Below are 27,896 nucleotides of genomic sequence, written 5' to 3' on the forward strand. Positions count from 1 at the left end.
TACTTTTAAGCTATATGAGAACATCCAGAGAAATATTATTCTACTATTGATAACTATTTAAATCAAAATTTGGGAACAGATTATGCTAATGTAGGAGCTGTACAGCTGCAACAAAAAAAGAGAAGCAGAAAAGTGGAGCCAAGCAAGAGAAGTATATTTAACTGTCTAAAAGCATATCCAGACTTTCTGTGTGCTGAAGTACACGCATAAACAGAAAATCTTACAAATGCTGGACTACTGATCATCAATCCAAAATAATGACAAGGGCTGAAATCAGAATCTGGAGACCTTTCTCCTCTGAACAATGAAGTATAAAATTAATTTGGTTAATTTGTCACAACCTCTTTTTTACTTATATTTTTCCCTGACAGCATTGGATTCCAGTGTTTTAGAAAAGTCAAGGAAGTTTCCACATTAGACTCTTTATGGAGAAAGAGTCTGTGAAGCCATCTGAATTCAAACTGCTAGTAGAAAAAGCTTTAAATCAAATCTGTACAACACAAAGCAACAAGTTTACTAGCACTTTACCAGGACTAAATGGTATTTAAGTATTCTAAAAGAACTTGCATGAAAAACTGATGAACTATTAGCTGGTGGGTCCTTAAAGCTGACAGGGAAATGGGAGGCAGCATTGGTTTTTAACAAGAAAAGAAACTATAGTAAAAAAGAAAATTGGCATGTATCTGGTGAACACAAAAATTTCAACCCAGCTGAGGGAAAAGCAGAATGATGTGCCAAATCTGCTTTCCTTCCCTACCTGTCCTCAAGTAATGCTTTGCTGCTCTATCTTGTTAATCCTGGTATCTGAACTGAAGCAAGAATAACTGAGCTTAGAGGAGTTAATTTACCCCTCTCCCAGTATGGATATGTTTCTCTTTAATGTGCATAAAAAAGCCCTTGAGGGTTTGACTATTTACATACAATTGTTTGAAATAGATATTTACAAAGGCCAATTTTAATTGAGCTTTTTAGCCTGTGTGCCTATCCATCATCATCCCATTACTTCATCCACAAGTTAACTTGAACTAAAATGCAAGAAAGAACCTTCTGAATTACTCAGTGTCTACTGGACTCTTGAACACAGGTTATCTTTTAGTGTCCAGGGTATTAAGCAAGAGTGTAGTTTGACCTTGATAAAAGTAGATTGCAGAGAACCTTTGTGTTCCTCCCAAGTGTGGAAAGTCTGGTAGCTTGCACATTATTGGACAATAAAACAAATCCAGTAATGAAACAAACTTCCATAACTCATTTAGTTTCACTATACAAAGAGGCAGCTTTTTTCCACAGCAAATAATGCTGTTTTTACAAACAGTTACCTATCCTTATTCCACCCAAAGATACCCTATCAGAAGTTTGATTTGCCATTACAAAAGCCGAATATTTGGATAGCTGTAGAGTATCACAGCCTTTGCTTTTTCCTTCTTTTCATTCTAAAAATCAAAGAATGAGATCATGGGAACTCATGCAGAAGTCTCTTGAAAATATCTATAATGAAATATACAGTCAAATTTTAAAGCAGTAAGTACTAGCATGTGGCATCATCGTTTGAAAAGAGCTCAGGCATGCAGCCTTCATCCTCCTAGAGAGTCACAGCCAGACTTCCCAATGAAATAAGGCATGCAGCAGTTCATAAAAATAATGGGGAGAGGAATAAAGATGCTGAGCTCAAGGGAACAGTTAGGCTTTTAAAAATTATTCCAAATAAAGCAGAGCTCTCCTGCCTCCAAGAAGAAAGGGAGAGGCTGTTTGTTTTTAAAATACTAAAAATATCTTCAATTACCTTTATTTCAAAAAAGGCTGGAGAGAACATATCACAATTCCTCTTCAAATGAATGCCCATAAATAAAAGAGAAATTAGACAAAATGTATATGATGAATATTTAAGACACTGAAATATCTTCAAGAATTAGGACAGAGGAATACTTGGATCTCAACACAAGGTGACACTAAGACCAGGAATGCAGAAAAAAATCAATCCTGAACCATCTGAACACCATTCCACTTCCTTGTAGCATCCAGAGCTATACCTTAATTATTTAAGAAACTTCTCATGCTACTTTGTTTGTTCAGCTGTTATAATTGCAGTGGGAAAGAAAAAGCTGATGATTTGCTGCATAACACTCAAGAAGCCTGTCCTTACTTGACACAAACTCCTCACTTTCCTGCATAAAATGGAATGATGATGCTGTAAGTCATTACAGGTGCCAAGCCTTACTCACTGTCATTGCATTCAGAACAAATACATAAAACAAGAGAGTACAAACAACTACATGTTAAAGGAATTTGTAAGTACTTCATAAGGTATATACTAAGCAAACATTAATATCCAAGTTTTGTGCATTGGTTTCTTTTATATTTTTAATATTTATTCTATTTGATCCATCTGTTCTCAGATACTTCAGTCCTTAGTATTAAAACAATTCAATTTCCTTTTCTGCTCTTGTCATCAGCTCTATAAAGAGTACATATTTTTGCAGTCATTACGGCAAAACATGTAGCTTTGGCTGCAGCTCAGAAAGAACCCCAACCTTCTCTTCCTATTTGGATTATGCTATTGTTTCTCCATTCTTACACGACATGATCTTATGACAGGTGAATCATAGCACCTTCTAGTAAGCCTAACATGGGAGCAAGTTCTGTCCTCCTACTGCTCATGTCCCCCCTCTGCTTTTGAGCATAACTGTAAATTATGTTCAGAAACCAAAAATGCACTCTGTTCCATGTTTGGCATTAAAGGCAGCATTCAGCCTACAGAGCTAAAGTGGGGGACTCTGTTTTGATGCCTCCAGTTTGTGGCTGGTGCCCAAGATCCCACTGCTGTCCATGGAAACATAGCTCCATTCAAATGACTAAAGACAGGCATCTTTAAACACACTAAAATTCCGCTCCAGAAGTGATGACTTGTAGATAAGGTAGCTAGGTCACTACTCCTTTCCATAACCTCTCTTTGATTAAGCAATTTGCTGGATAAATCTGTACTGGGCTCTTTATTTATACCACAATCACCTGCAGCAGTTTCTTGTACTTCTCCCTCGTGTGCAGGTATTAACCAATGTCTCTGACCCAGCTTCTGTTTCACATCTACAGCATCTGCCCATTCAGACTTCTTACCATTCTACTTCTGCCTACACATTCAGACTTCACATTTCAGTTTTAAGGAAACACCCTCTTGAAAGAAAATCAATTCATCAAATTGGGAGAAAAAATAAGGCAAACAGCAGAATCACAGAAATATCTAAATATTATACCTTTCATAGAAGTCCACTAGATTGCATTTTGCATTCTGAGTTTGGACCAAGTGGTATGTGATAAGCAGATACACCACATATGGGGGAATTTGTGTCAGTCCTCACTAGGATACACTTGGTAGAAAAAAATAAAAGTTAGGATATTGGTGCCAATGCCCCATGGTTAGGAAAGAAAAAGTGAGAAAGAAAAAAGTTCTTTGATTACTGCTGTCTTTTCGTATTACTCATGTAGAGATATCCCTATTTATCAGCAAAGGAAAAATATATAATGACATTTTCATGGGAAGGGGAAAAAATACAACCCCTATTTGATTCTTAACTGTTTGGCCAAGTTTAGAGTTACAAAATGTGTTTACATTAAGAACCTGAGGTTTGTTTGAATGTTTACTTTATGAAAGTTCTGAGTTGAGAAGCTTGCAGAGTGAACTGCATGATACTGTCAGTGTAAATTACAGGTTTTGTTTGCCACAGCCCTGTGCAATGAGCAGCTGGCCAAAAGCCAAACAAAAGGGCATAATTTAAAACACTCAATCAGTTATATTCTGAGACATTTTATTTAGTGTTTAATAAGCTCCCTAGGGATGGAGAAATTACTAAAGCACATTGTCTTGACATGAGCTAAAATGGTCCTCTCTCGTCACCACATTTCTGGGAATTTTGACATTAATGTAGTAGACGAACGTTAAGTCCATATATATACACATACACACATATATACACGCTCATATTTTTACACATACTGATATTGAGATACATTTTATTTTACAGATCTGCACATCTGATATTATTTATTGCTCTCCACCTTTCAACTGAAACATCCATAGCCAGTGAAATTTCCATACCCATTTACTCATTCAGTCATCTACTCTCGCTCTGCATGATTTCTTGTTTCATATATTAAGAGAGAACACAATCAAATGCATCACACACACAAAGCATCACGAATGGAGAGTGAAGGCTGTTCAGGAACTGCTCTTTAGTTTACTTTGTATTATGGAAAAAGAAAGCCTTTATTAATATAAAAACAGGGTAGCTCCAACACTAAAAGTACACCAAAAAGGTTGTTTTTATTGATCTTTTATTGATAAAGAGATTATGACATTTCAACCAGAAATTTCTAAGCCCAAAAGTTTAGGAAATTCTGCTGAGCCTTTAGATGCAAAACAAAGGCATTGAAATGGTTGATGCTTGTTTCTGAGGAGTCAGCAGCATGCATGAAAAAGAAGGGAAAAACATTATTTTGAAATCAAACTTATTTCTGATTAGAAATCAAAATGAGACATTATTATAGAACAAATTATTCTGTCCATGCTTACCCTACAGTTTGCCTCCTACACTTCTGCTATGCATCCTATGCCAAGAGTCCTGATATTATGCTAGAACAAGTGTCCTAACATGCTTTACAAATCCTTTTATTCTCTGCTTCCAAGTCACCATGAAATAGCAATGACTGCTGTTGGTGCCCTTAAAACACATGAATCAATACAAAAAAATTAAGGTATTTTGAATTCCTGGAAGGAAGCGAAGAGAAAGGAGTTTGTAATGCCTATTCCCAGACAGGGAGGAATCAATCAGAAATGTAAAATTCCTGTCCTGGTGACCATAATCTCAAGTACATTTCGGTTTCAATTACTGTCATCTATTTACATTGTTGAACTATTTATTTCATTAGTATACAGGTAAGGTATTTTTGCACACTTTAATTTCTCCACAGTAATAAGCTAACATCCTAGGAGTTTACATCTTTTACAAATATACAAACATTCTGCTTAAAAGGAAATGCTATAAAACAACATCAGAAGACATTCTAGACTTTAAAGCCCAAATATTTACATAGGATCTCTACTCTACTCATGTTGCATCCTTCTCTTAGAATATTTACAAACTTCAAATTATAATTTGCAATAAACCCCCAAAGCATTAGATTTGCTGTCTCTTTAGTTTATTCAGAGAAATCTCCAGAGTATGCAATTCCTAATCATCTCTAGGCAAAATTTCAACACGGAAAACAATCTACAACAGCATCAGCATTCCAGACAGGATGGGGAAGTAAACAAGAACCCTGATCTCCAAGACCCATAGAAGAAACTCACCCCAGTATACCAAACCACCACAGCTTATATTTGACACTGGAAAAAACAACTCCAACAACACTGGATAGAAGGATTTAAAGAATTTTGAGTATCAAATCTACTCATATTAGGAGCTGCAGCTGAGAGAACATCTCATCTTCTCAGCATTAGAAAAAAGCAGATTGAACCCCACCATGATATACAAATCCAACTCAATTTGCAGCTATGCTCAGTTCATACCCACTGCTGTGCACCAGCACAAGTTAGACATGCAGAAGTCAGAGCTACACGTCTGCTGCTTTTCAAATATCCAAAGCTGTACTTCAAGAAGCAAATAGTTCAGTAAAAACAAGAGTGACTTTTTACAGGGCAACTAATTGCCAGTACTCCTGGTAAGAACAGGATCCTAAAGGTCAGCTGATCTAGAGAAGGATTTATCATTTTATTAGGAAAAGACAAGTTATCGGTGGATCTTATCTAAAAGTGGCATAAAAGCACAGATTTCAACCTTCAGTCAGGGAGGGATGACAGAAGTGACAGCCTCTCCTCCAGGATTCACTATATGGTGAGTGAAGTAAAACGGAGCAGTAGAAGTTGTGTTCAAGTCAAGAAAAGAAAAGGGAAAAAGGATGCTGGTGTGATGGCTGATCCAAGGAAAAACTCCAATCAGCTGAAGCGTTTATGAAATAAAATGCAGTTCTCTCCTTAACATTAGTTGCTCACAAACTAAAACATGACCAGAGCAGCAGAAGGACCAAATTTCTTTAAATGCACTCTTCAAACTGATGCATAATTAGGAGGCAGGGCCTCACAGAAAGGATACACGTCCTTGCATCACTGTAGTCCACACATTTGCAGGATTCTGCTTACATGGAAGTCATTCCACCAAAGTCAATTTACTAAACTAAAAAGCCAACAATCAAACAAAGTAACCCAAACAAATTACAGGGCAATTGAATGCATTTGCATGTAAGTAAAGTAACACATACAAAAGCTACCAAGTAGAAAATATTTAATAATTTTCCTAAAACTTCTTTAAAAATATCTCCTCCTTCTTCCCAAACAAACATTAATAATTTTTGTTGCACATGTTCCTCTCTCCACACAGTTAGAAATTGTTTTCTTCCTTTTCAACTCCAAAGATTTCTATGAATTTCAGATGCATTTTCGTGGCTTTTTGCTAACATGGGTGACCACCAGAATAACATAAATAGGTTGCCTTTGAAAACATTTGCTGTACTTCATTTTGCTGACAGTATTTGTGATGTCGTTTATTCTGGTACAGATACTAGCTCAGATTTCTGAGTTTTCTCAGAATCAGTTTTCTCAGTTTTCAGAGTTACTTGTTAACACAAAACTAATTATGGAGGCTGCTTTAACTGTTTTGGCTTTTTTTAAAAAAAAAGCTAGAGCTGGCTTTTCATCTGTTTTTAGAAGTTTAACAGAGCATACTTTCTGAATTTAAATAAAATTGGTAAGGCATCTGTAGTAGAATAAGCTACAATTGCTAGCATAATGCAATCAATTTACCAGTATTTATAATCTCACATAAAACTTAGCATCTCAAAATTAAACCACTAGGCCATAAAATCCCAGAGCCAGAAGAGGTCAGAAGAGTGAACAAAATTAAAATGTCATTTAGTCACTTTTCCTTTTCCATGCAAGGACTAAGATCCCCATGGAATAAGGGCCATAACAAGACCAATCAGTTGCCAAGTTACAGTTCTCCAAGGGCCTCACCACTCTTCAGAAAAGAGGCCACATTTCTGAAGGCAAATGTGGTGGGAGACATTCTCCCAGGGTTTTGAGAAATCATTTCTCAATAGAAAGAAAACAGACTGATTTCCTCCTAAGCATTTTCAAGAATATATTATTTTGATTGTAGAGTTTTCAGCTTCAGGCCAAAGAGCATTCCTAAACACACATTTCACATGTCATCAGAAGCTCTACAAGACCAGGTTTGACCTTGACCTTCCCAACAACACTCTCCCTTGAAATGAATTATTCAACTTAGGGCACAAAATTTACTGAGAAAACAGAAAGAACTACCCACATTCTCTCTCCACATCATGTACAGTTTGAGATTCTGCATTTTGCTTACAATTGTGCACAGATGTATGTGTGAGTAGAAACCCTTCTCTAAAGTCAGCAGGTTACCTCAGTATGTACTGCACACTGGAAACACTATTTTGGATGATGCCTGTTTCCAAGGACAGCTATTCTACTCATTAAGCAGTACATCTTATGTTGCATTAAGCCATAAACATTCTAGCTAATTCAATATGGTAGGGGAAAAAAAAAAAGGCACAAAACTGAATATTAAAATAAAAGAGGTTTTCAATTCTTCCTCTTTTAAAATGAAAATATGAATGAAGGTTGTTTTGTCTATTTGCATCCAGATTTCCCCCTCTATTCCTTGGCTGAGGCTCTGAACCTCTCCTATCACCTTCCACTCCCTCAGAGAGCAGAGAAATTATGAAGGCACTGTAAGGTGAAGGCCACATATAGAAAACCTGAATAAATGGAGCATATATTTTTGTCTTTAAATAAATCAATCCCTCAGAAGTTAAGTGTACCAATTATGTGGCTAACATTAGGGCAACAAATTTTTCCTTGCCTTCCTATTGCCATATGCCTGTCATTTTTTTTCCTGCATTTTCCACTCACTGTTTCAAACATATGTTGCCACTTATATGCCAAGAAAGGAATCTCTGAATTACCCCCTTCGAGTATGATGGAATGGCAGACTGAATGGAGCCAGAGAGAGCACCATTAGCAGTTGTTCACACTTCTGTTTTCTCTTAACTTCCTCTTCTCCAAAGTTTATTCCTCCTATGCAAGGGGACGTAGAACTATAAAGCCATCTATGACTCATGCTGCAAAATATAAAGCTGCAGCCATGTACTGGAGAAGCAATTTTTTACCTTTTTTTTTTTTTTTTAAGGCCACCTTAAACAAACTTCTTCTCCTTTCAGTTTCCAGATGGAAGATTCCTTTGTGAATCGCTTACCCAAGTATTAACATGGGTGATCCAGCATTCTTTTCTTGTAAACTCACTGCTCAGTTTAGCAGTGGTTTGCTGTCTCTCTCCCTGCAACTCCTGCTTCCCAGGGTCAGCCTGGGCACACACTTCACACTTCCAGAGTAGTGCACCTCAAAGAACATCTATAACACTGTGCATGCCCTTGTTTTTATCATCAAGAGAAGACCATGAAAAGCTAAAATCATGCAGATAATTCTTCAGAAAGGCGGGCAGAAAAAAGAGTAAAAAATTAATAGAGGGGGAAAAAATGGCTGTTATCCAATAAAAGAGAAGTAAGCAGTTACTTTGGTATCATTAAACAGAAGTAATTAGTCCATTGAGAAATATTTTTTTAAGCAGGTTTAAAATAACCAAGTGTCTCCCAAAGGAGTCACCCAATGACAAACAGCACAAAAGCAGATATGTTGGCCAGCTTCAAGAGAAGTTTCATGGCATAAAATGTATTAGTGAACTAAATTGAAGTAAAATAAAACATCATTATTTTCTTCTCTGGTGCTCTTGCCCTGATTATCAGCATCACAATCACTACATGACAATACTTGATCTTTTCTTTTTCTGGTTTTGTTTTCCATTTCTTTGGTTTGTTGATTTCAGGCTTTTGGGTTGTTTTTTTCTCTTGTTTGGTTGGGGTTTTTTGACTGTTGGTTTGTTTTTAATGTGAGGAGATGCAGACAGAGGTTTCCAAAGGAAAAAAAGGAAACCATGCAGTCAATGTCAGAAAATTTCCTAAATGCATAACAGAGACTAAAGAATAACCTTCTATCTTCCACTTAAATTCTCAAGAACGTAATGAAACCAACAGAGATGCATAGCCTGAAACCTGGCATTTTCTTAATTTTGCAAAGCCGCTGTTAATTACTTAAAGAAATGGGTTTACTTAAAATTTAATTACTTAAAGAAATGCTAAGAATGGGAACTATCCAGCACGTCTTACTTTTATTTACAGTTTTGTTATTGAGTGACTCTTCTTGCACATACTGGGTTATTTTTACCTGATTTTTAAACCTAATTTTCATCCCAGGTTTTGATGTTTGTTACTTCCAAGGTGCCCTATGAAACTGACTGCAATTCATGTAGAACAATGCTTTTCCTTACATTTCTGAGTAGTATTCAGGATTAATTCAGAGAAGCCAAAAAGCAGAAAGGTCATGTAGCAAGCTTCACTGTCAAAAAGAGAAATCCTACAGGCTGATGCTTCCCTTCCAAAACCTGGAAGGTGTTTGTGGTGGTGTTTTCTTAACACATCAATCACATGTATATTTAGCTCTCCAAATTAACTAGTAATCATTTGTCCCAGTGTCTGCTCCACCACTGGCATAAATATCACTGGGAGACTGAAACAGAAAAATGCCTACATGAATAACTGTCAGGGAGAAAATGTCACACAGGCTCATCCTCCCCACCCAACTTTCCCCTCATCACTTTTCTAAACAGAAGTAATAATAAGTAAAAGGAAAGCAAGTTGATAGGATGGCAAACATCACCTATTGCTCATCCAATGGAGAACAGCTGAAACTTGCATCCATAAAAAATTTGCATATTAGCTTTATTAAGTCTACTGAGCGCTCATCCACACTCTGTCCTGGGTATGTATTTCCAAAAAGCATAAAGAAGTACACTGTCTGCTGTGACTGGACAAAAATACAAGGAAGTTTTAAATTCTGCTGTACATGCCTTGCCTTTCACTTGAGGATCTACTACACACACTTCTGTCCCAGTGGTCCTTGAAGGATCAAGGAGAATATTTTGAGGCCAACGCTTCCAAAATCAGTATCTTGTTTCAAGATTTTTATGGGAGCACTGTCCATCTGAAACTGATGTGGTGAAGAACTGGTGGGACTCTGTGAAATGACCAAATTAAATTTTTTATTTCTAAGGATATGTTGGGACAGGCACAATAACAAAAAGAACTTGTCAACGAGTTCCCACTATTCAACAACTATACCTCAAAAGCAAAGTCAATATTGATGGATTACTCATACTGGAGCCTAATGTAGTCTGGGAACGGCACAAGAGGGAAGAGAGGAACAAAACCCATAGCCTTGGGTTCACTCAGCATTTTCCCTGAAAAACACCTTTTGGACACATACCCAAAAGCTAACTAGCAGTTTTAATTTGAAAATTTGGTGCAATTTTTCCCTGAAGCCACATATAAAAACTGCATTAAGACAACACAGGCAATCACGTGTAGATCATCATAACATAAAGCTCAGATTTTTTAATGTGGGGGTTTTGTTTTTTTGTTGTTTTTTTTAATGTGGTCTCATTTCTCACAAAGTAAGGAGTTACTTGTTCATTTAATTTATTTAATGAGGTTTATGAAATCCAGGTTCATTAAAACTAGACTGAGATCACAAAAAATACCACGACAATCAATAAAAGACCAAACTTTGGTATCACTTTCATGTAGCTTTAGAATTATAAGCTCTATATTATACCTTTCACAAAAAAATATCTTATTAAAAACCAGATCACTTATGAACTGGACCAATTAAAATCACCAGACATATTTTGCACATATGGTCCTTAACAAGTGAATAACTCTAAAAAGTGCTTAAATTAGCTTAGAAAGACAAATTTAATATTTCATAACCAAAAAATTTTATTTCTGGTATTTTTAAGTGGATCATTTTTCAATAAATTAAAACCACAGACTGGTGGAAATGGGTCTATCTCCTTTGAATTCATTAACAACAGGAATTACACCACATGAAAATTCAGCAAATCAGTCTATAAATATATTCATAAAACTCTTATGGTTCTTTTTGTTTGCTTCAATACATTTAAGTGCATTTACAGAGAGATGATGAACTCATTAAACCAATTTAAAAACCTTATTTTCTTTAGCTACATCCTTCCCAAGTGAATCCTATCCCCAGGCTATTATTTCACTTCACAGCTGTTGACAGGATGGTTAGGAAACGGTTAATTCTGCAAGATTATGTCTACCATATGCAACTACCATTCAGCATCCCACCCTAAGGGTACAATCAACCAATAAAGGCTTTGTTCTGATTATGTAATGCATGCATTTGATATCCCCCTTGAGAACTCTGTTGGATATAAAGACAGCTATAGCCTAGTGACTTGGCAAATAAGATGATGTAATATTTCTCTGGAAGTAAGAAAACATCTGAGCATGCTCACTGTGAAGCACAGAATTCAGAAGCCCGAGCACTTCTCAGTCTGAACCACTCAGCCACTCAAGAGCTGTGTCTTCCTTCATGGTTTGCTTCCGCTGTAGCACTTACAAACTTTCTGACACCAAGAACAGAATCACAATTTTCTTCCAAACTAGTCATACAAAAAACCACACAGAACAACCCAATTTCATTTGAATTTACAGGTTCTCAAAAAATAGAATAAAATTCTCATCCAAATTGCATCTATAAACAAGAAAAAGAAATTGTTTTCTTTAAGCAACTTTAACAAATGCGTATGCCCAAAAGGCAGCAGCCAGAAGAACAGATTGGTGCAATTCCTAAGGGAGAAATTATATGTGGAATTCCAGCTTGTACCAATACACCCATAGCTTAAGACTTAGTGAGGTATTTGCATTCAAATGTTGCACATGAACACATTCATTCTACATTCATTGTTCATCAAAGTAGAAGCAATAATAGCCTATAAATGTCATAAAACCATGCACACAAACATACACTTTATAAGGACTGTCACCTGATGGGGTTTTAGATATAGAAGCTTTCATAGTTCTGGTCAATGAAGAAGTGGTTTTTAAAAGAGAAGAAAAGTTTAGTGGAAGCCAAATATTCACCTGAAAAACGATACAACAAAACAATAAGGTTTTATAATCAGCTGAGTAAAATCACTGTCACTTGAGAAAATACTATGAATAGTGAGAGAGACAGAACAATGTCAGGTCAGAAGAATGAAGACAGACAGAAAAAGATCAAACCCAAAGCTCTACCAGAAAACAAAGTGAACATTTTTCATTCATTATGAAAGATGTGACCCTTTTCTCTGTCCTCAATGCCATGCAATTGACAGCAACAAGTTGGCCCTATTTGAAACACAAGATTTCTAAGTCCATGTAGAAATGCAACACCCAGGCATTTTTATTTCTAAACTCAGATTAACGTCTAGGTGAAAAGCACACATTTGTGATTCTGTGTGGATTACTTTCCGATTCTGGAGCTCTTCCCTTTTCCACTGACTTCCCTCAGAGAACAGAAGTGCAATCAATGAGCCTCCCTGCATTCCAGTACAAATGCTAAAAATACCTCTAACCATTCCTTCCCAGTCACTCCACTGGACATTGGCATCTTCACATGGTCCTCCCTTCACCTTCCAATAATCCACTAATGGATTCTCTTCTTCCAACATGACAAACTGGAAACTCACCTGACCAACATTAGCCTCTTTTATTGGTTTTGGCTCCTAGATGCACATAAAAAACACAGAGAGGCACAGAATAGTACATGAAGAGAATAGAAAAATACTTGTTAATAGCTGGTGCAGTAATTAAAGAAAAAAAAAATCCCAAACAAACAATTTCACAAGGTGATTTGTCTCTCTATTATACTGCAGTTATGAAAAGAAACAAATTATTGATTGTACTTGCAAAATTATTCACAAACATGATTCCCTACTTCTTTTTGTATTACCTATGTTAATGCTATTTCCTGAAGCCTGTAGGAATTAACTACCAAAAATGGGCAGCTTTGCTGTTTTAGGTAAGCACCTGAAATAGAGAAAATACATACAAGAAAGCCCAATATTGAAGCAAAAGTAATGAGTCCCAGTTTGACTAAATGACCCAAATTCTATGACATCAATACACGTGGAACACAGACCAGGACATCATTTAAAGCTAAGGTATCACAAACAGCCCTCAGTCACTCATCCTAAATATTAACTAGCTGAAAGAAGTCAAAATCCATTAGAAGCATTGTTCATTGAAGTTCAGACACACCCAGAACTCCTTTGTGTAAAACTTCATAAACTTCTCAGAGTGATTTCCAACAGATTTGGAGGCACTTCAGAATTCCCTCCAACTCAGACCCTGCCCTCCAGGAGCAAAGCTAAGAACCCTGATAAGGGTTTCCACAAGCCCCTGAGCCATGAGTGTTTCTGCTCCAGGGATACCTATGCCTACCACAACCACTCCAAGAACTGCAACCATCCGTCACACTGACTGCTGAGAAAAATATACTTAGCAACATTTCTGGGCATGACTTGCTTTGATTTACATATACACAGATAGTTAAAAGTTAAGGCTCCACTTAGGTTCCCAAGCCCCAAGGTCAAAACAATTTTATAGCTCTCAAAGTGTTTATTCTTGTCAAGCTCTGTATGACCTTATGTCACTCTGGACACATCTTAGGCTTCTAGCAAAATAACTCCTCCTATTTTGGTAGTGTTGGATTCATGTATGCTCCTCTTTTACTCAGCAGCAACATCAAGGACTGACTTGTTTTATGTGAGAATAAAGCAAGCACTGATTTGTTTTATGTGAGATTGCCTCTGCCCATCTACTATGGAAATTTGAAATAAAAACAACTAAAATCAGAAAAATAGAGTAAAGCAGAAAAGAACTAACAAACTTCAAGTGTCCCAAACTTGAATCAAACTAAGACATCATGCACAACCAGATCTGTATTTAACCAGTACAACATACATTAAGAATTCAAAAATATAATTGTTCTTTTGCAGCTTTTTAGTTCTAGGCCTCTATTTATTATAAATGGAATCGAGACATTTCTGTATAATTTTAAAAGTTAAACAGAAAAAGGCTGCATAAGTACTATCATAAGTACTGCATTACAATAACTAGAACCACTTTTCTCCTCTGTCCTTGCTACTGGCTAGAGTTATGGACAAATATTTACCTATACATATAGTTCTGTATTTATTGGAGAGGGGGCAGAGGGGTAAACAACCCAAAGATCTACAAATTTACAGTGCTTAAATCCTTGTTCTGTAGAGTCATCTAAAGGTACTAAAGTCTATGTTCTTTTGTTGAATCCATTTAAGAAATGAGCTTATTTTTTTCTTGAGTAATAGTAGTCTGCTTCTAAGATAAATTATTAGCAGTTCTCAAATTTACTATGAGAATTCACAGCAGAATATGCCACTACAGATTTCACTTGCATGAAACTGTATCACTACAAGAAAGAACCCAATACATTGCTCTCTTTAATCAATTCTACACAGTTCATCATGACCACACACTTTGTAAGTGCAATTTGTATGGATTGCAACTATCTTTCATCTAATTAATATTAATCTTCATATTAGAAGCTCCTGAGTTCACTGGCCAGAGCAAATAGAAGCCAGAAATTATGCTCTGTCAAAATGCTTTCAAATCAAGCTACCCAGGAGAAACAATGTTAAAAGGTACAGAAGCTTCATCCTTACAACTAAAAATAGGTAACTGATAAAAACAGGTTAAAAATAAAGTATTCAACAACTAAAAAACTCCGCAAAATAAAGAAGACTATAAAGCAGTGGGAAAGCTTGCAGGGAAGACTGTTTAAAGAACATAGGATTTTAGGGACTAGAAGAAAATTTTGCCTTTCCTTCAGGTGAAGGAAGAGAATTTTCTTAAACCACTTTTTTTGTGCCTTAGTTCAGTTTTCAAGCATGAAGCAAGCTGTAGACGATTCAAGCTTTTAGTTCATCTCCTAAAAGACTTTCTTAGTAATAGTCCATCCTGTTGACATAACACCCGGAGACATGAGATCAATAAAAGTGTTCCCAGATAATGACACAACTTCAATATTGCCGAGTTGAAAGTAATGGTTCCTAAGGCTGATACGTCTCATGCCAGCTGCTGTAAAAAAGCCAAATTAATACCCTTTTGTAGTTGCTCCCCTTCCTCACTCCAGGGTTTTGTAAAATTTTTGTTGCAGACTCTGGAGCTGTGGAGTGTCTGAGTCTGCTAAATACATTTCCCCAAGCCCAAGAGACTCCTTGAACAGTACCTGCTGTGGGCAAGACTAACACAAAGAGCTACATGTGACTACACCCTAGGAGGTCAAGAAATTCTGTAAATACTTTTCCAGACCAGAGAACTGAACTGCACAACTAAGTCACATTTCTAAACTATGAATCCATCAGATAGCTCAGCAATTCTGAATCCCAAAGGGATCAAAGTTTTACAAGCTACATTACATCCCTAGGAATCCGCAATCTAAAACAGCCCATATAGGATACATTTGCCTCTGTGTTATTTCAACACATACTCCTTGAACAGGTACCAAAATCACCAATAACTTGAAGCACCGTGCTTGAAAGAGGAACTAACGTATAGCTACTGAAATTACACAGAATAAGAAAAGCCTTTTTGAATGTATTTCTTACCAGGAATCCTAATGGGGGGATTTATCAAGGCAGAAAACATGTCTGTTATTACACAGATTTTGTAACATAGATGCAGCATCTAGAGACCCAAAGAAGGGCCTCTGCACCCAAGAGCATGTTTGTATTTTTCTCTGCTAAAGCAAACAGCCCAACAAAAAAATACTTTCTCTCCTTGCAAATTTTGCCTTCCTTAGCATCCATACTCATCCTTCTACAGCCTTACCCCCTTTTAAAAAAGCTCTTTAACAGCTCTGTTTTCACTGGGTTAATCAGTAGGAGGCAAGAGAAGCCTGTTCAACAGAATTATAACAATGACATGTAGGCTTCATGATACATTTTAATTCTGGATTATCTCTACAAAAAAAAAAAAAGCATGACAGCTTTGTACTTCACTTTGCATAAAATCAATGGCACCAATGAGCCTTCTTCCAGCTCCAATGCTGCATTCAAGCCCGCATTCACCTAATTATGTGCCTGATAGGCTAGTGCTCCCAAAGTAGCCAATGGCCTCAGGAGGCTCCTGTAAACCTGCAGTCCACAAGAAATGCACTGAGTGCTGAATTCCTTCTACCTGTGTCCTGGGCTTTTCTCTGCAAGCCACTGGTGGAACAGCATCACCCAGAAACAAGTGCAGGAACAACAGCTGTGAAGGGAAAAGCCTAAGCAAAGAGATGGTGCATGATGTGGAGGAGCTGAAAGATCCTGCAATAACTTGATCTTCTTTTTCACCTCATCAAAACTCTGAAAGAAACATCCTCCACTGGCACCATGTTCAATTCATGGCAGTGTGAAAAACTGAGTCAATGAACCTGCGCAGTTTTTATTCAAACAAGAATTATACTGCTCTGAAAAGGAGTTGATCACTTTGAATAAAATGACTGAACCCACAGCTTAGGTTAAAACATTAAAAAGAGACAGGAGTCATGTGGAGCCAGACTTGATGTTCAAAAAGTTTCAGCCATACCACTTCCCTGAAGTTCTACAGAAAGAATCTTGCTTTGACTGAATTCAAAGGCAATGGATGAAGAAACAGTGTCTATGTCTTTTATACATAGTCTCTATGTCTTTTTCTGCAGTTTAATAACTAAAGACAGACATTTAAATATGTTCTACTTCCAAGCATGTTTACAGACATGAAGCTGAGCACCTTCCAAGGTCCTAAGTCTTTACAGAATTACAACTCACTTTTGCTATTGCATTAATACTGAAATGGCTGTCGTGCCTCCAGAAATAGCCCAACCAGACAGGCACACTTGTGCATGGGGGTGGGCTGATAAAAAAATCTCACTACAGAACCCCCATCACTAACAAAACAAACCTCCAATCCCAAACTTCTTAAAATACACTCTTGTACAGAGCTTTCAAGAACTAAAGAACATTATCTAATTTTATCATGGAGAGAAGATTACTTGGCTATATATGGTTCATACAGAGTAGGGGAAGACATACAAATCAAATTCTATCCATCCTTGTTCATGGTAAATTCTGTCATGCAAAAAATTGTCTTTTTCATAAAAAATTACCTTGGTCCCATACACAAAATGAAACCATCTCACAAGCAGATATGAAACGCTTGCAAAGTTCTCATCAGAAGCCATTAGCAGTTGAGAGGTGCAGTCATCAACTTCCCAATACAGCACCCAACATAAAGGGATCTAATTATTCTTAACACTTGGCTAGGAATTTTATTTGTATCTGCCAAAAAAATGGGAGAATAATGGAATCTGCAAACAATAGGAGAGTTTGAAAAAATATCTCTCCCTCCTGCCAAAAAAAATTAAAACCACAGAATAAAGGAGATACAAATCTCTTTCCGCCCATGGTCCATAGTAAAAGTCACATGAATCTGAAAAATGTTATCTTTAGAACTTTCCCCTGCTTCTGCCCCTTGCCTTCCATATCAGTTTTCAGTACATTTCTGACTGTAAATAAGCCATAATAATCTCCATACTTTGCAATATTCAGAAATTAATCTATACATTAAGATATGAAACCCTGAAACACTTTACAGATGAAATCTAAGAGATCATCAAACACAATACTAGGAGAAATAATAAAGATAAATTAGAAATTTTTTGAAGGATATAATAATCTAAGAAATAATTAGAGTGAATCCTCTTTCACTGCGTAATGTCCAAACTCCCACAGATTTCAGAGACAAGGCTGAGCACACAGTGGAGAAAAATCCTTGAATTCACATGAGTCATGAAAACATTAAATATCAGATCCCATTTATGAAAGGCAATAAAATTCAACTTATCAATTCTGCTTATGTTTCAGTTTTCCAGGTATCACATGCAAAACTTAAGCAGACCACCTCCAAAAAAGCAAAGAGTTTTAAGTAATGTAAAATACTAATAAAATCTTTGACAGTATTTGTACTTCAGTAGATATTTATTTTTGGAATGTGAAAGTAACCTAAGGATTTAGACCCCAGGGAGAATTTCAAAAGCCCAAGCTTCAACAATATCTACACAAAGTAAATGTGACCAAGTGCCTGATACAGCCAAGCATTTCAATATATCATTAAAATCAGACTTCTGCTGAAATCCTTTCCTTTTTCAACAAAAATACACAGGGCTATGTTTTAAGTGCTTTGTTGAACTGAGGCCCAAGTTCTAATTTCCTTTATTTATCTTTGATATAAAATGGCCAAAAGAAGGGGTCAAATGCTGCAATAGGTTACGGGTTTAAGGACACTGGAACTGCTGCTATGGGAAGACAATGGAAAGAGAAGTAGTTCAACGATGGAAGTAATGGGAGGAATTCAGATAGTTTAAGATAAAGTCTAAACAACTGCCTCAAAGTCTTTTAGCTTATTTGTCCTATCTTCTCCTTGCCTCACATAATCCTCCATCTTCCCAGGGTCTATTTTTCTAAAGTAAAATCCTGAAAGCATGTGGGCACAAATAACACAAAATGATAAGCACAGGCTAGAAAAAAGTCACTGCAAGCAGCTGCAGAGAGCCCTGCATTGACAGGAGATGCCCAATGATTTAATAAGATTTTCTTCTGGTCTCCAGCTTCTGCAAATCAACAGTTCCTTCTGCTGTCACAATACTTGCAAATGCACCAATTCTGTGCAAAACTATGTGTAGTAACTAAGGAAACAGAATTCATTTTCAGGGAGCAGTAGAGAGTAAGACAGGCATAGCTGCCTGCCCAAAGGTTTTTTTTTCCCCTCTTCTGTGTAGCTCACCAGTGCCAGGATTCCACCTACAGATACTGAAAGAAACTGTAGAAATGCAGTAAAGGAAGGCTTCTTTGCAACACAATTCATTGCCTCAGATAAAAATAAGCTTTTCATGTTATAGTAGTCCAGAATTTGGAATTCTTAAATAATATATCCAAGCCCTTGACAGGGCTTGGGTAGTACTGTACAATGTCCTTTAAGTCATAACAATATAAGAGAAGGAAGTCAGGTCATTACACTCAGCTGATGTTCTTTGATAAAGTTGATTTGCAGAAGGTCACAGATGTGTGCTTTTGTATTGCGGAGAGGAATTAATTAAGAAACAGTGAGTTTGTATTTTGGCCATCCCCAGATGTAAACACAGACTTATAAACAGAAGGACTTGCATTCCCTATTCCCAGACTACCAATAAACTTATCACCAGCACTATCTGAGCTGTGTTCCTTCCAACTCCAGAAGAGAACTAAACTGTGAGGATGAATTTTTGATTATTACCTTTTGAGAAGTGCTCCTCTTCAAAGCTGCTTATGGTCGAAAATAACTGTTTCATGTGGGAGAACAAAAATGCAGGCAGTTTTCATACAGACTACAGAAACAGGGTGTGTGCAGGTGAAGGGAAAGTTGCAGAAAAAGAAAACAATTGCAAAGATAATGGAAGGGAAAAAAGCAAACCCAGGACAAGAAACAGTAGTTGTCATCCCTAAGGATTTATATATTTATGCTTGCATACGCACATATATGTAAAAAAGAATGCATTCACATTCAACTCCTACCTACCTTCCACTTAATAGCTTTCCTGGCACCCCCTGCAAATCAGAACTAGATACAGCAGTACTGCCACAGCCTGTTCGTAGACACTACCTTGCACCTGCAGTTGTCCTGTCTTACTAAACAGAGTCCCAGCAGAAGGGCTGAGTTTGTAGCTGAAGATATTTCCCATACCAAGGTCACCTAGATGGGTTTGTATTTCAAATGATCTATATTGGTGTAATACTTTTGAGAAAAACTAGAAAAACTGTTAGCCTCCAAAAACATTAGCCAAGGAACTGAATAGGTCAGTATCAGCTAAAGGACAGGTCATTTTGCTTTTGTCTGGATTTGATTATTAACTCTCCCTGGAATAGCAAATAAAATATTATCCTGGTCTGTACATTGGTATATTCAAATAAGATGTTTTCTATCTCCAAAACCATTTGGGAAGCGTTAGTATCAAATAATTTCAAAGTTTTCTGATGAGGCACCCAAATCTGAACTTTCTCAGAAACTTACAAAGAGGATACAGCAGGATCATCCATACAAATAAGCAGCAGAGTTCTGAAGAAGTTTTTACCCAATAACCATGCAAGGGGTTGCCTGGAATTTTCCAACTAAAGAATAAGTACCTTTTCCACACTACACTCAGGGTAAATATATGCAATATAGCTAGTATATTTCTGTCTTGTTAATGAAATGCAAACACCTTAATCACCATTTGTCTTCACACTTACAGACAACACCCCCAAATAAGTAACTTCCCTTATTGTTAGCATTATGCTCAATATAACAAAATACACTAAAAGCAGGTAGAGAACAGCTTAAGCTATAGAGATGAAGACTAAAATTCAAATGCTGCAAATAAATTGATTGTGGATGCACCTACTACTTTAATAGTGTAGAATGCCTTTCAAGTGTCTAATTTACCCACCAACATAAAAGGAGTATATTTCACTGACTCCCATTAATGCTCAGTGGATTTTCAATAACAAATTTTGTGCCCGTTTCCAGTATTTCTTCCTTCTGTCGTCAATGTTTATTCAGGGTGTACACTAAAGGACAGGGAATACAAGAGATACATTTTAAGTTCTTCAATCTAAATCCCACTTTTTGGCTTTCTGCCTCTTTCTTAAATATTAAAACAAACTACTCATTTCTTCAAGACCTTCTTACTAAATATAGTTGCTTGGACTGCTTAATTGTGTTAGCTGAAACACAAACATACAAAAAAGGAAAGGGGTTTGTAGAAAAAACATTGAAGAGAAAAAAAATCAGATTTCATCTGGCCTTCCCATCATCACTTAAGAGAATTGTTTTGTAGTTACATCATCAGGAAATAAAATACTATCCTCCAAGGACCCCAACTCTTTACAGAAGGAAAAAAAAAAAAGGAAGGCTCAAAGTTCATATCCCCCCTCAGAGGAGTTCAGCTAAAGTCACATTTTTTGTCATAATAAAATTAAAAGAAAAAAAAATAAAAGAAAACCAGAAAAAGCTCCCTTAGAACAACTAATTAAACAACATGAGTTGGAATTTAGTTTTCCGTTTTCAAACTCCAGGCAGCGGGACTAAGTGGAAAACATTGTACCTAATCAGAAACAACCTCTAACGACTTCATTATCAGCGCTAGAGAGGAACTGCCCTAACCCAAACCTTCCGCGCATTCTTCTTGGCCCTGAGCTGGTGGACAAACTCAATGTTTCACACAGTGCTGGGCTCAGCCGGAGCCAGCACCCGGGGCCGAACTGCCAAGGGCAAGCTGAGCTGCCCGGGGCCGAGCTGAGGGGGAGCCGGGTTAACCAAAGGGAGCCGGGCAGCCCAGAGGGAGCGGGGCAGCCCAGAGGGATCCGAGCTGCCCAGGGACGAGCTGAGGGGGAGCCAGGTTAACCAAAGGGAGCCGGGTTAACCAAAGGGAGCCGGGCAGCCCAGAGGGAGCCGGGGCAGCCCAGAGGGAGCCGGGGCTGCCCAGGGACGAGCTGAGGGGGAGCCAGGTTAACCAAAGGGAGCCGGGTTAACCAAAGGGAGCCGGGCAGCCCAGAGGGAGCCGGGGCAGCCCAGAGGGAGCCGAGCTGCCCAGGGACGAGCTGAGGGGGAGCCAGGTTAACCAAAGGGAGCCGGGTTAACCAAAGGGAGCCGGGGCTGCCCAGAGGGAGCCGGGCAGCCCAGAGGGAGCCGGGCAGCCCAGAGGGAGCCGAGCTGCCCAGAGGGAGCCGAGCTGCCCAGGGCCGAGCCGAGCCGCCCGAAGGGAGCCGAACCGAGCCGAGCCGCCCGGGCAGCGGCCGCACCGGCGAGCAGCGGGCAGCGCGCGGGGCTGCACCGCGCCTTATATGGCAAGGCGCTGACGTAATGGTGCATAGGCTCGGGCCGCCCGCGCGCCCATCCCTCATTGTTCCGCGGGAGCGCTGGAATGCTCGCAGCAGCCCCGATGGCACCGCGCAGCGCCCCGCAGCACCGCCTCACCCGGGATTGCTATAGCCCGCCAGCGCAAGGTAAGGGAGAGGGTGGGAAGCAAGCTTCTTCTGGAAAGCACTGGCGCTTCTGGCTTTTTCCTGTTGAGATACCTTTTTTTTTTTAAAAAGTCACTTCCAAAAAAAAAAAAAAAAAGAAAAAAAAAAAAGAGGGGTGAGGACCGAAAAACAATGAAATACCCCTAAAGAGCACCAGGAGATCTAGAAGATGTCTGGTGGATCATATATAGGGCGACTATTTCAAGCGTTTAAAACTGTCTTTAAAACAATTCCTGCAGAGGCAACAGACGAGGAATTAATGTAACGTTAAAGAAGGAAAGAGTTATGAATTACACACACTTTCCAAATGGTCGGATAAAATCATGACTGCATTTAAAGCTGTGGAAGGAGTCCAGAGGTATTGTATTATATTAGGTAAAGCTACTGCCTCTCTTCCTGCTGCATTTACATGCATATGCTAAATATTAGTAGACATGTACACACGCATGTCTCTAAGCATTTACTGTACTTTTGGACAACTTCTACTGTAGTTTTCAGAGCGATGTATAAATTGCCACAAACATTACTTTGCAATAAGATTGTGCTATGTCTGAAAGAATTGCAGCTAGTTCAGTTACTAACAAACTTTTCAACTCATACACGCTGCTTCCCTCTTCTGTGTCTTGCATGCAAGTGTCAAATCACAAGAGGGCAGAACTGTCAAATTTTGATGAAAAAAAACTTTTAATCCTGGTCAAACACACGATGAGTGTCAGGATCAGAAAGCACACTGCTCTCTTCAAGGCTTATTCTGCAAGATGCTCGACAGTACCGCAGCTATTAACTCCAGAAAACAGGGAATTAAAACCAGCTCTGATGAGGCACAGAGCACCTTTAAAGATTAGACTTCCATGTGCTTATAATTCCCACCTGCATAGTGTGCAAAATTACACTGTCCTCTCCGTTAATTAAGGGCCAAACCCTGGCAAATCTTTGTTCATAGGATCAGCTGCAATTAAGTCAATTGTACTGTCCTACTTGCAAATTGGAACTATGGAGCACTGCTGTTCAGAGTCCTATGTGTAATATAAAATGTTAGAAAAGTTAAATCTTAACACCTTTAATTTCGAACTCTTCTTACAGGTAAAACATGTTTTTGTAGTATGTTCTTCTTTTCCTTAATACAAAAAAAAAAGCAATTTTAGGAGAGAAGTAAGAGTTCTTTTTCCCTTTATTTGTTTTAAATCCTGCAAAATCCTTGTTCAGCTGGTACCAACATATGCATTGTTGTAGTATCATGCATACACAGATTTAGAGGCTGAGCCAAAATATCTTGTGTGAACTTTTTCATAACTTTTCTTTTTTCTTTAAACATGGAGTAAATATGAAGCAGTTCTTTTCAACATGCTTCTAAAAATGTAAATATAAAGAGACATTTCATTTCAAAGATAATTCTGGTATTTGTGTATTATTGACCTGGCAATTAGATAAAAGTCACATCCATGTTTCCAACATATTCTTTTTTGTAACAAGCAAAGTTTATATCTCTGTTGAGAGAATCAGGGAAGAGGGCACTATATAGTGTATATATAGAATGAAAAGAATCCTAGCAACCAGAACAAATGTAATTTCACAGTACAAAAACAATACCCCCTATCAGTATCCTGAGTCCCTTAAAAAGTCTTCTGCTCACCATTCTATCATATCTGCAGAGTCCTCGCAGTTTTAAAATCATTACTTAATTTTCTAAATATCCAGTGGCAAGTTATAAAGTAGAAAACTTAGCTACGTTATGAAGAGATGTGTTAGGAACCAAAGTTAAATGACAGTCTTCAAAATGTGTGTCTGAGTAGAAAGGATGAAGTGAAGAAGTCAAAAAAATACAGTATGGCAAAGCAAAAATATTAACAGGAATGCTACATGTACAGTAGATTTGATAAAAGCACTAAGTAGAAAAAGAAAAAGGTCTCCCCATAGGTAAGAGACAATTTCAGCTGCTCCAAATCCGACCAAGAAGGGTGACTTCTATCACTAATTACTGCTTCAGCAGTATCTAAAGTACCATCTGTACTCTGAACTTCTAGCCTAAAACAAATAATATCTATCAAAAGCCAGAACTCTACTTCCCATAGACTGTCTTCCTCAGATTAAAAGGAAAAGCATTCTTCACTTAATACTTACAGGACCAATTTTGCTCTCATTTATACTGGTAAAACTCCAAAATTATTAGATGGAGGTATAATGATTAAACTGTCTGCTGTTTTCCCTTACCACCGCCTCTGTACTACATTCCTTTATTATATCAGATTTCTTAACATATTTTGGGTATTAATTGATTGGTATTCCTAATTTTAAGTTATTAAAATGCTAGCTTCTGTTAATTAAAAGTAAAAGAAGACAGTGAAAGAAAAGAATAATCACGTAACTCAGTCTTAAACAATTGTATTTCTTCATCTAAATTTTTTTATAGTGATTTTTCACAACATCCAATGTAAAAACATTTTAAGAACAAATATATCCTCCAGAAATGAAAGTCAACTTCCTATCAAATTGCACTGACCCTTTGTTCCTTTCCCATCACTTCCCTTTCCTCCACTGACAAACATCTGCTGACAGCAGAACTATTAGAGATTTGATCCACAAGACAAGGGACAGTTCAATTCTCCATCAGGATCAGTAAAATCAAATTATTTCTTCATTTGTGCTGAGCAACAGAATTTTCATACTATTTACCTAATACTATGATGAATTACCAATTTTGCACTTGTCATGGGATTAAAAAAAAAAGCCTGGTTTTACTCCCAGTAAGTTTCCCCTCTGTGGCAGATCTTAAAAGACTGCTGCTTTTCTTCAGGAGAAATTCTTTACCACACATAGTTTGGCATGGGCAACTGAGCAACTACAGCTCCTCTGGACCTTTCCTATAAGCAGCTGTTCTTAAATCCTGGGTGTGGTACTACCTGAATAAAGTTCATTAAAAAAGCAATTAAAATACCTAAGTCAGAGAATCCTAAGGAGTTTACAGTGTAGGAAGATATATCTTTAAAAATCATTGTATAAAACTGTAGTTCTCTCTCATTAATACCTTCCCTCATGCCACTCTATCTTGTCACATAGTTGATTTGAACTTAGAAATTGTCTCAGCAATAATTTTTAATTGCTTAGGGTTTTTCTTTCATGCTGAATAGATTCTGCCTTGGCACCCTTAGGGTTTAGGTTGAGCTTCATGATGCAGTTGAAAGCTTGGTTAGTTCAACCATTCACCAAACTGTATTACTCAGCTCCAAGAAGGTAAAAATCACTGCTGAAAAATTCTAAATATAGTGCCCAGTCTTGTGATTCAAGTGAAGTAATGGACACTTTGACTCTTAACACCTCTCAGTACATTATGCTGATTTTGAGGTCTGCTGTGTTTTCTGTCAGCAAGACAAAAATCCCTTTGATTGCATATCCAGTGCACCATGATGTTCCTGAAGTTCAGTAGCTGCACTCACACTGATGCACCAGTGGAGCACTCTCAGGCACTTACAGCTCACTCCTCCAGTGTTCACAATTTCTAGCAGAATGTATTTGAAGATTTTCTGAGGCAGTCTGTAGCCACCAGTTAAAAACAGTATGAAAAACACCTCCCAAAGCAATTGTTCCTCACCAGGGCTGATGTGACTGTGAAGAGGTGAATGCTCATGCTAACAGTGAATGCTGGCTGAACACCCAGCAACATCATCGTAGAACTCTCCTTTAATAGCAATATGGAAACATTGGGGGTGAAAGTTCAACCCAACCTTGCTATGCAACATTTCCACACAACTCAAAGCTATAACCTTTGTCATTGAAGCTGATAAATGCATGTCCTTTTTGCCTGTTGCAGAAGTGACACCTGCTGCAGCTCATGGTGCACATGACGGTGAGGTAACACAGCTGCTTGACTTCAGCCTCAGGCTGGGCAGGTGACACCAGAGAGTGGCTGCTGAGGCAAAGCAGCAGAACTTGAGCCATTCTGCTTCATGCTTTTAAAGAAGCTGAGAAACCAGAGCCCAAAACCACCTAGTTGCTCATGTCCGAACTTCCCAAAGCTTTACAGGTGTATGTCAGGTAGCGTACACAAAGCTCTAGTGAACATGACTGAAAACATGGATGGGAAAAAATCCACTCTTGACAAGAGAAACACTCATCTTGCATACATGTCAGGGATGTGAAACAATACATCAGACTTCATTATCCTTCATAGATTTCCAAAGGCCTGGGAAGGAACACAACTGCACTTAAAGGATGGATAGAGCTCTTAAAATCTGCCTTAAACCTAATATTCAAAGCATTTTCTTTCAAATTCACTGCAGACAGCTGATTTAAAACTTTGTGGTTTTTTATGAGAAGCACAAAGCTTATCTAGTGTTTGCATAGCAACTATCACAATGACAGAGTAAGAGAATGAAGAAAATTTTTAAAAACTGAAATGAAGCCGCATGATGCTACTGCCATAAAAAAACCACATAAAACTGGCTGCTTAAAAATAGAAAGTAATGCACTCATAAAGCTCACATGTTAATTACACGTTGAATTTTAGCCCATGGACAAAACTACCTAAGAGTTAAGTTTAAGCTGACTGAATTCTGTCAGCTTTCAATGGATTTAATCTTTTTTTGGTGCAGCTTTCAGTCATTAAGTCTAATTATGAAGAAAATTAAGAAATTTTATCACATGCAAGTTTGGCCTACCTGAAACTAACGTCACCCATCACATTCCCAACATGATTCTATTATACTTAGCCACAAAGAGGTTTCTCAGAAGAAGCCTAATAAATGCCATAGTTGTTTTTGTTTTCAACTTCAAAATGCTACCCCCTGGTCAAGTACATTCTACACCTCAGAAGAGCCATTCTGTTACCAAAAAAAATATCCACACCAAAAAAAAAGGAAAGTCATTTGTATTGCTCACTTGAACCTGAGGGTGTAACAATGCCACATTTGGGGCAGCCAATCCCTAATCTAAGTATCTGAAATCCAGTATTGAACACACTAATATGGATGTAGGAAGGTGTGGGAAAAAAATGCAATGCTCTAGTGTTAATGCTTAAATCTGAAACATTTTTTCTTAAGTTGCAAAATGCTATATACTGTTTCATGTAAAGAGAAAAGTTTTTTAATTAGCAGCCAAAAACTAAATTCCCAAACTAAATACTGAATTGTCTTCAATGAAAAGGCCACCAGGAACCTTGGCAGCCCTAAAACCTGTAAAATCAGTGTTTCTAAAAACATAACTAATATATAAATGAACATGTTCATTTATGTGCATATGAGTAGGCAGAGCAGGGGGATGAAAGCCTCTGCAGCGATGTCAGCAAGTAGAGCTTCACTACAGGCCAATTCCAGATGACAAATAGCTGCCTACGAGGGTGGTGTGGGGACGACACCAACCAGTGGAGAATGCTTTTGGACACCAATATTGGAGATGTGCTGGGAGATTCACACATTGGTTCCCTTTTGGAAAAGCAGCAGACAACAGCTGACAGGAACAGTCAAGCTTGCATAGGTTGCTAACCCATACAAAGGAGGAGGGAGGAGGATGTAGCCTGGTGTACAAAGGAGCAGCCACTTTGGAAAGGATCTTCTTGCCCCTGCTTTGTTCCCACCCGCCACCTAGAGCTCTATAGGATTACTGTCCTCTCTGTAAACAGCAAAATTTCCCTGTTTCAGTCAGGATTAACTGGGTGGCAGTAGTCAGAAATTGACATTGGCAACATTTTATAGCTTGTAAATGACCCTCTCATATATCCAGATTAAAGCAGTTAATTAAATAATTTGCGAGTTCTGTCTAGAG

At 37.9% G+C, this 27,896-nt stretch overlaps 2 protein-coding genes across 5 annotated transcripts in view; one reads left to right on the forward strand and one right to left on the reverse strand.

Annotated features, from left to right (window-relative positions):
* The window catches only part of CMSS1 (cms1 ribosomal small subunit homolog), a 221,469-nt gene that overhangs the window by 163,096 nt on the left and 30,477 nt on the right, over positions 1-27,896 (reverse strand). The window lies entirely within an intron of this gene.
* Positions 1-27,896, forward strand: part of FILIP1L (filamin A interacting protein 1 like) — a 187,913-nt gene that overhangs the window by 131,251 nt on the left and 28,766 nt on the right. The window contains exon 1 of one of the 3 annotated variants that reach the window (XM_058838141.1): positions 21,858-22,121. The exons of the other annotated variants lie outside the window; for them this stretch is intronic. The gene's annotated coding sequence lies outside the window, so the exon portion shown is untranslated. Of the gene's footprint in view, positions 1-21,857; positions 22,122-27,896 lie in introns of those variants that run through there. 3 annotated transcript variants of the gene reach the window in all.

This window comes from Poecile atricapillus, chromosome 1 (genome assembly GCF_030490865.1).
Source record: "Poecile atricapillus isolate bPoeAtr1 chromosome 1, bPoeAtr1.hap1, whole genome shotgun sequence".
NCBI lineage: Eukaryota > Metazoa > Chordata > Aves > Passeriformes > Paridae > Poecile > Poecile atricapillus.